At 46.6% G+C, this 8,567-nt stretch overlaps 1 long non-coding RNA gene across 1 annotated transcript; it reads right to left on the reverse strand.

Moving 5' to 3' along the window:
- Positions 1–4,223: 4,223 nt before the first annotated feature.
- Positions 4,224–7,108, reverse strand: LOC308477577. The gene is made up of 2 exons (XR_013986646.1): positions 5,477–7,108; positions 4,224–4,934 (listed from the first exon to the last, which is right to left on the reverse strand). It is a non-coding gene; the product is annotated as an uncharacterized lncRNA (long non-coding RNA).
- Between the last annotated feature and the right edge of the window lie 1,459 nt (positions 7,109–8,567).

The following is an 8,567-nucleotide window of genomic DNA, read 5'->3' on the forward strand; positions in this document are numbered from 1 at the left end:
AAGAACCAACTTCTTTACTGCTCATCTCTTGAGTTGTTGTGCTGAATGGCAGCTGAACCAGCCGTTCCATTTAGCAACCTAAGAGGTGGAGCTGTGACTCAAGAAGTCTTCTGTTTGAACGTTGACTCCATCCTCAGTAAACTTACAGAGTTCACCCGAGACGTGCCACACACTCAGCTTTGCTCCCCATCTACAGTACACCCAAGACCCCAACAAAGCAAGTCTTCAGGAAGCTTTTTGCATCACCCAAAACTTCTGGGTTTGCCCCACCTGATGATGTGCATGAAGATTCCACACTTTTCTACTACATATATCTCACTGAAAAGTGTGTTTTAGCTCAAAACGTATCCGGTTTGTCAATAAGCTCTCTTCCCCACCTGCCCCACTCTTTCATTTTGGGCACCTCTGACTTCCTTTGACTCTCCCTGAGTGGCAGCCATGAAAATTACAGCAGCCATGTCGACAGCAAGTAGATACAAGACCCAAATCAGCCTCTGGTTAGATTCTAAATGGGTTCCAGCTCTGACAAAGAAGTTTCCCTTAGTATTCACAATTACGTCCAGAGATTTCATCACCTCTTGAGCTTTTCTCAGTCTCTCTGCCTCACCAATTTCCCATCTCTTTTCAGATCTCATCAGGAAACTCAGCTCATCCCCACTGCTTAAAGCTCTTAATTTCTCTCTCCCTTTTACCATTATTGCTTAGCCGCAATGGCATTATCTAATTCTACAAAGCCTTTTGAATTACCGTAGTTCCTATGAAAGGCACAATACAAAAACTGTAAGTATTGTACTACGCAGTGTTCTATCTTTGTCTAGACTCTTACTTGAAGTCCACTTAGTTGTCTGTTCACCAAGACAGTCAATCTGTAATGAAACTTCTGTGGGGCTGGTTCATAGGCAAATTAGCATGTTCATCCCACCAAATCAGGCCACAGAAGTGAACCCTCCCTGCCATACACCATTTATTGTGAACAAAGCCCTCTGTTCTGCATGCAGAATCTCCTGGGTTCAACCCCCAGTATCTCCAGGTGAGAGTGGGGAAACCCCAGCTGAAGCCCTGAGCAGCTGCTGCCATTCAGTGCAGACAATACTGAATTAATGGACCGATGGTTCCTGTCTTTTATCCAGATTGAGTTCATTGCATTTCATGGCTCCATTGGACAAGCAAGGTACTGTGGGCAGCACTTAGTTCCTCAGGCCCAAGGAAAGGCGTTTTAATATTTAAGGGTTTATGCATGCAGGGAGAAAATTCCGGTAGTGCTGTTTAATTTGGGCATGTTTTGTCCTACACATGCAGCTAGCAAAGCATGGGAGAATGAGTCAGCAAGTATGTGAGAATGACTCAGCACAGTGGAAATGCTGTTGCGTTTAAGGCAAGTTTGTGCCTTTGGCCAGAGCACAGCCTGTATCATGGAAGGAAAAACTGTATCTACAACTGTATGTAGCTGAAATGGCCTCATACTGTCAGTAAAGCAACTGACTCTTCCTAGAACCGTTTGGTGTCTCTCTGTTCTTTTGGCACACTCCAGTGGCATTAAGGTGGGCACTCTGCACATGCCCCAACTAAGCGTCCATGCGGGTGGACTTGCACTACGGTCCTGGTGCTGTAGAGGCTAGTTCAGCAAGTTGCCTGTCAGCCTCAGACTGCATAATGCCACCCCCCACCCCCGCCCCCCGATCACTGGCATCAGCTTCGGAGCCAGGAACCCAGATTGGCTCCTTAGCTCATAGCACCGCAGCCTCCAGGTTGGTGCCCTGGTCCCTGATGAACTCCAAGCATGATGAGAATTACACAGTGCCCCTGTGCAACATTAGTCTGTTGGCCAGTTACTTGCAATATACCCCCAAGTGGGGACAATCGATGGGAGGGGATCCTCCCTGGGGTGTTTAAATTCCCCTGCATTGGACTCTGACTATGCCCCCTCCTCTTGACCAACTGTTCCTCTGCTTTACTGGGAGCAGCCGCTGAGACCACATAACACCGGTCTTGAAAGACCTACATTGGCTCCCAGGATGTTTCCGAGCACAATTCAAAGTGTTGGTGCTGAACTTTAAAGCCCTAAACGGCCTCGGTCCAGTATATCTGAAGGAGCTTCTCCACCCCCATTGTTCTACCCGAACACTGAGGTCCAGCGCCGAGGGCCTTCTGGCGGTTCCCTCACTGCGAGAAGCCAAGTTACAGGGAACCAGGCAGAGGGCCTTCTCGGTGGTGGCGTCCTCCCTGTGGAACGCCCTCCCACCAGATGTCAAAGAGAACAACAACTACCAGACCTTTAGAAGACATCTGAAGGCAGCCCTGTTTAGGGAAGCTTTTAACGTTTGATGTATTATGGTATTTTAATATTTTTTGGAAGCCCTCCAGAGTGGCTGGGGAAGCCCAGCCAGATGGGCGGGGTATAAATTATTATTATTATTATTATTATTATTATTATTATTATTATTAAGCAGACCCATTGGAATGAATGGACGTGGCTAAGTTAGGTCCATTAATTTCAATTGGCAATGGACGGCTGTTGGGCCGGCCAGCCAGCCAGCCACAGCACCAATGTGTGACATTAGCAGCAGGAACCAGGGCTCACAACCAGGGTCAGGGCTGAGCCATGGGCAGTGGTCCAAGGTGAGGCAGGAGCCGGGAATCAGAAGCCATGGAACAAGCCAGAAGTTCAGGACTGTCAAAAACCAGGAGGCAGGGGCAAGGAACAAGCCAAAAGTCAGCACTAAGAAGGAAGATAGGAGTGGGAGCATGACCAGGATCAAAAAGCAATGGAGGCCGTCCCCCACCAACTTTAGTTGGCCCTCGGTCAGTCCTCACCTCTGCCCCTTCTTCCTTACAACCTGTCAGCTGCCTCTTCCTCCTTAGTCTTCCATGTTTTCCCCCCTGTAGAACACAGCAGGGAGGAGAATGGGGACAAAACTCAAATTAGTTGACTCTGTTTGTAGTTGGCTCTGGAACTACCTACTGCGGGCACCAGCCACCACTGCTGAGATGCAAGCCTGAAGTCAGGACCCAAGGACACAGGGACACACCAGAGCTCAGGAAGGCCTAGTTGCTCAAGCAAGACCCATCTGGGAAAGGAAGCCACTTGATACTTCTTCCTGTGTAGAAAGAGCCAACTGGCCTTGCTTAGTGAGCAGACTCTTCACTGCGGGAGCTGCTACCAGCAGTTCTGTGGTCCCTACAGGAAGCAGCCACAAAGATTCCTGACACACAATCATCCTTGCCTTCTCCTTGACTATGAACAAGGAACGGTGGCATCCCAGCAAACTCCAGAAACCCTGCCACAGAAGGGCAGAACAACTGTGTTCATCTGATCTTAGTTCTGCACTATCCAGGTTCAGAAGCTCAATTTTTTCGCAGGCATTTTTTTTGTACTTGGCAGGGGACATATTGTTGTCAAGAAATTCCTGAGCAGCAGAATTGTCTTTGTTGTGTTAGCCTTTTTTATTCAAGGACGTTAGCTGAAGTGCACCTCAGGGAGAATGCATGTCCAATAGCTTAAGGGGAAGATGGATGGCCGCTGACTGATGGAGACAACTTTGCAAGCTTTCAGTATAGGCAGGGCTAGTACCTCCACACACACACACACACACACACACACACCTTTCTTTTCACCTTCCAGTTCCACATGAATGGAATCCCCCAGTTGCCCTTGTGTGTCGTGCAGACTTGTAGTCGGCTTCCACTTTTCCCTTTTTTGCCTTCCTCTGACATCCTCTTCCTTTTTCCTATTTCTGCCAGTCCCTTCTCATTCCTCTGCAGGATACAGATGGTGCCAGGTGCAGCAGCCAGTACTACTCTTGCTGGGTTTGAGCTCCAAAGCTGAAATGACCCCCTGATTATTATTGAACATCAGCCACCTTACAACCAACTTGGTGCAACCTGGCTCCCACCCAAACGGATAGCAATTCCTGCACTAACTGATACCAACTTCTCTTCAAGCCAATGGAACATGTCCAGAAGATCTCATGCTCCCAGAATCCATCAGCTCTAGAATCCAGTACCTGAGAGGCAGGTGGTGATGTTACCTGATCCAAACATGTGAGTACAAGTTGGGGAGGCTGAATCAAGCTATCTGAGGCTGCTCATTTCCCCATGGGTACCCAAATGAGAAAGAGCAGTTCACGGTCATTCAGTGTCTCCACAGTAGCCAGCTCTGATCCAAAGTGCTACTCTTTTACATTCCCTGCAGTTTCATTTGACAAAGAGGACTTTTTAAAAAAAAATTGAAAAGTTTTTATTGTTAAAATAATTCAGCATTTATACACACATATTACGAATATACAAGCATACAAACATACATTTCATACAATCCTTAAGAATATTCAAACATACCTACATTCAGTACCACAGATAATTCCTTTTCCCATCACCATCCACCACCCCTCACCCCACCTTTGTGTTAGACTTCCAATCTACTCAATTGCAATTTCTTTCCACTTCTATTACTTTCTTTCACACACCTTTAACCTAATTTCATGCTTCTTTTTCTATTACACATTGTTATCCATCTTATTTAGTATTTCAGTATTTAAAACGGAACTTGTTTATTCTAATAGGAGTTCTGATTTTTCAATATGGTTTTGCAAGTATCCTTTAAACACCTTCCAATCCCTGTCTATCTTCTCTTTTGAGATCCTTCCAATTTCTCCCATTGTTTTGGATATATTGTAGTACTCCAATAATTTGGCAAGCCACTCTATTTTTGTCGGTATAGTACCACTTTTCCAATTTTTCGCAATCAATAGCCTTGCGGCTAATGTTGCGTACAACATTTGACAAAGAGGACTTAGATTCAGCAGTTCTACTTGCAGATATGAGGGCTTATCATCAGCCGTTTCTGGGGTGCTCCCAAGTCCTGCAGATCTGGAAACACACACATAGTGCTGGTGATGCCATGAGGTTGAAGGGACGTTCTTTCACATGTGGTGGACCTGTAAAAGGGTAAAAGAGCATTGGGAAATAATCCATAATGAATTGAAAAAAAATGTTTCAAAGTACTTTTCAAAAAAAAAAAGAGTCCTTTTCATTGGGGATAATTCAGACCGAAATTCCCAGATGTCAAAAAAAGGTTATTTATGTATGCCACTATGGTGACCCGTGTTTTGTTAGCCCAAAAATGGAAAACAAGCAAGAAGAACAGCAACCTAAGCTGACAGAATATGCGCAGCTTGCAGACTTAACATATAGAATAAGAGAACAAAAAGAACATGCATTTAGAGAAGATTGGAAAACATTTATTGAATATATGGGGGGAATATTGAATGATTTAGTTTTTGTAAAATATGCAGGGATTTATGATATGCAAAATGAACAATGGAAAGAGAAGGAGGGAAGTCATTGATACTTTAAGGATGTTTAAATGAGTATTCTAAATTGTAAAACAGAAAATTTAATTAAAATTAGAGAGAGAGAGAGAGAGAGAGAGAGAGAGAGAGATCTGGACACACACAGTATGTGGGGCAGAGATGCTTACTTGACTTCCCAGCAGGTGAGCCACTGCTGCTTAGCAGGTGGAGGAAGCGTCAGGAGTGACAGATTGGCTCCGCTATTGTATCTACATTGTGCTGCCCTCCCCAATGCCTCATTGCTCCGCTTCCTCCCAATAAGCAGCCGTGACGCATCTCAGCACAATAGTAGCTTCTTCTGCTGGATAGCTCCTCTATTCTTTCATGTGACCATTCAAGCCCCTGAAGGGGATAAAAAGGGCTGGGAGGATATCCAGCAACTTTCCACGAGGCAGTCAAATTTTAAGCATTTTCATTTTAACTTTAAACATGATGTGGACAAGGGTTTTACTCTGTTTGCTGTCTCAGATGGTGGTTTGCATGCTCTCAACATGCTCTCAACAGCTATGCTTCTGAGACAGAACGCGCCACGGAAACAATGCTGCATTGTGATGTCGTGTCATGACCAGGAGAATCTTTAGAGTAAAAAAGATGGCTGCTTACATTAGCCAATACTGCTGTGCTTAGAGGCCTGCAGGCTTGAAACCTGAGTGGAACAAAGCACATGAGATCTGCAGTGTTGGGGAAGGCAGCAGTTCGGTTCTAGAGCTCATGCTTTGAGTGCAGAAGTTCCCAGGTTTGGTCCCTGGCCTCTCCAGGCTTAGGTGGGACAGACACCTCCCGCCCTCTAAAACCCAGAAGAGTGGTTGTGAGTCAATGTAGACAATACTGCACTAGATGGACCAGTGGTGTGGCTTGTAGAATTGTAGAACTGGAAGGGAATCATTTGCCCAACATGGGGCTCAAACCCACGACCCTGAGATTAAGAGACTCGTCCTCTACCAGCTGAGCTGTCGGTTTTCTCTGTTCCACATGCAGTTCCAAAGCCAACCAAGAAACCAGGCATGGCAACCTGCTTCCTCACATGGATGTCTCTCTTGTTCTGTGGATGGACTCTTCATGCTTAACCTTAACCTTAACCTTGACGGCGGCATATTCAAGATAGCCCCCCACTGCTATCATCATGGAATAAACAGACAGATTCCTAAAAGACTTGCAAGGTGCTCTTCTCATATCCATTTATGAGCTTAACACACTTCACGGAGAATAAAACTCTCCTCCCTGGTCCTTGACGTCTGGAACAGATTGATTTTTATAGGTACGACTCAGAACCAGTCATAGTTACAGAAATTAAAACCACCTTCTCTCCATCTGAATATGATTTTCTTCCAAATAACCCTGATAGATATTCCTGTCTTTTTCCTCCCTCCCCTTCCCTGCTCTACTGTAAATTAGCATTTTAGGATGAAGGCACCACATTTTTCATCCAGTACACTATACAGAGAAGGGGAAAGCCAGCATGCTGGAATTTCAGCTACCCCAGGATCCATCAGTGGGGTGGAGGGAAACAAAACAAAAATAGTAACTTAAACAATTCAAGGAAAGCAACATGTGTACCACAACCCGTTACAAAAGTGTATTTCTAGAAATTGCAGTGACTCTGGTTGTGTTGGGGGGGATTGGGGGGGTTCTGTGTCCAAATGAACAAATACAATGAGAAATGTGCTACTTGAAACATGAACAGAAGATGTGGACAGGAAGGGCATGTATGTATGTATGTATGTTTTTTAACTGCATGCATCTTTCAGAGTTATATTACACTTACCGTATTTTTCGCACCATAGGACGCACCGGACAATAGGACGCACTTTGTTTTAGAGGGGGGAGAACAAGAAAAAAAAAAATTCTCCCCCTCTCTGCCCAGCGCCCCTTCAGCGAAGTGGCAGGAGGCGCTGTGCAGAGAGGGGGAGAACTTTCCCCTCTTGTTTTACCGCTCTAAAACAAGGTGCCGTTTAAGGTGCGTTCAGGCGGCTACCTTGGAAGCCTGGAGAGCGAGAGGGGTCGGTGTGCACTGACCCCTCTCGCTCTCCAGGCTTCAGGTTCCTTTCGACCTGCTCTTTGGGGCTAGTGGGGGGAAGCCCACCACCAGCCCCAAAGAGCAGGTCAGGGAGCAGCGGAAAGGCGCAGCGGAGAGGCTCCTGCCATAGCCGTGCGTCACCTCTCCAGCCGGGAGAGGGTCGCGGGGCTATGGCTTCTTTAGCCCCGCGTGCGCTCTCCCGGCTGGAGAAGTGGCGCACGGCTATGGCAGGAGCCTCAATAGCCGCGCGTCACCTCTCCAGCCGGGAGAGGGTCGTGGGGTGCTTCTTTAGCCCCGTGCGCGCTCTCCCGGCTGGAGAGGTGACGTGGGGCTGTAGAGGCTCCTGCCATAGCCGCACATCACCTCTCCAGCCGGGAGAGCGCGCGCGGGGCTAAAGCAGCCCCCCGCGACCCTCTCCCGGCTGGAGAGGTGACGCGCAGCTATAGAGGCTCCTGCCATAGCCGCGCGTCACCTCTCCAGCCGGGAGAGGGTCGCGGGGCTATGGCGTCTTCGCTCCATAGGACGCACACATTTTCCCTTCATTTTTGAAGGGAAAAAAGTGCGTCCTATAGAGCGAAAAATACGGTACATTGACAATTGCCCTGATGGATTGAATTAACATTCCATCTTGACCACCATTCTGTTTCTGACATCGACTATTCAAATGCTTCTAGAATCTCACAAGTACCGGTATACGCAGAGGTAGAAGGCCAGCTAGGTCAGTGGCGTAGCGTGGGGCCCACAGGGAGGTTGCCCCATGTGCAAAAATTGTTAGGGGCGCAAAATTTCAACACCCAGTGCTGTCTCAATACAGCTGCATGCTTCCGTCGCAGGGCTCTGTTGAAAACAGCTTCTCCGTTATAAGAATTTTAAGGTCTCAAATATAGAATAAATACTCATAAAGGCACACATATCTAAATATATGAACCATGTATATGAAATAGTATGGGAGAGCAATCCTGAAGGCATTTTGACTCTCCCATTCACCTCAAATATTCCTCTGCAGTAAGGGATGCAAATGGGCAAAGCCTTCCCATTGTCTTTTTGCTTACAAATATTGTCTTAAGGGCATATTTGTATATGAATAGGGTGAACCTGTGACCTGGATTCAGGAACTAAAGTATTAACCATCACAAAGGAATGGCCAGACTGCCAAAGTAATGCAATTAGTGACCATTATCAGGTATCCTGGCAAACAGGAT

This window comes from Podarcis pityusensis (genome assembly GCF_964106645.2).
Source record: "Podarcis pityusensis genome assembly, chromosome: 5".
NCBI lineage: Eukaryota > Metazoa > Chordata > Lepidosauria > Squamata > Lacertidae > Podarcis > Podarcis pityusensis.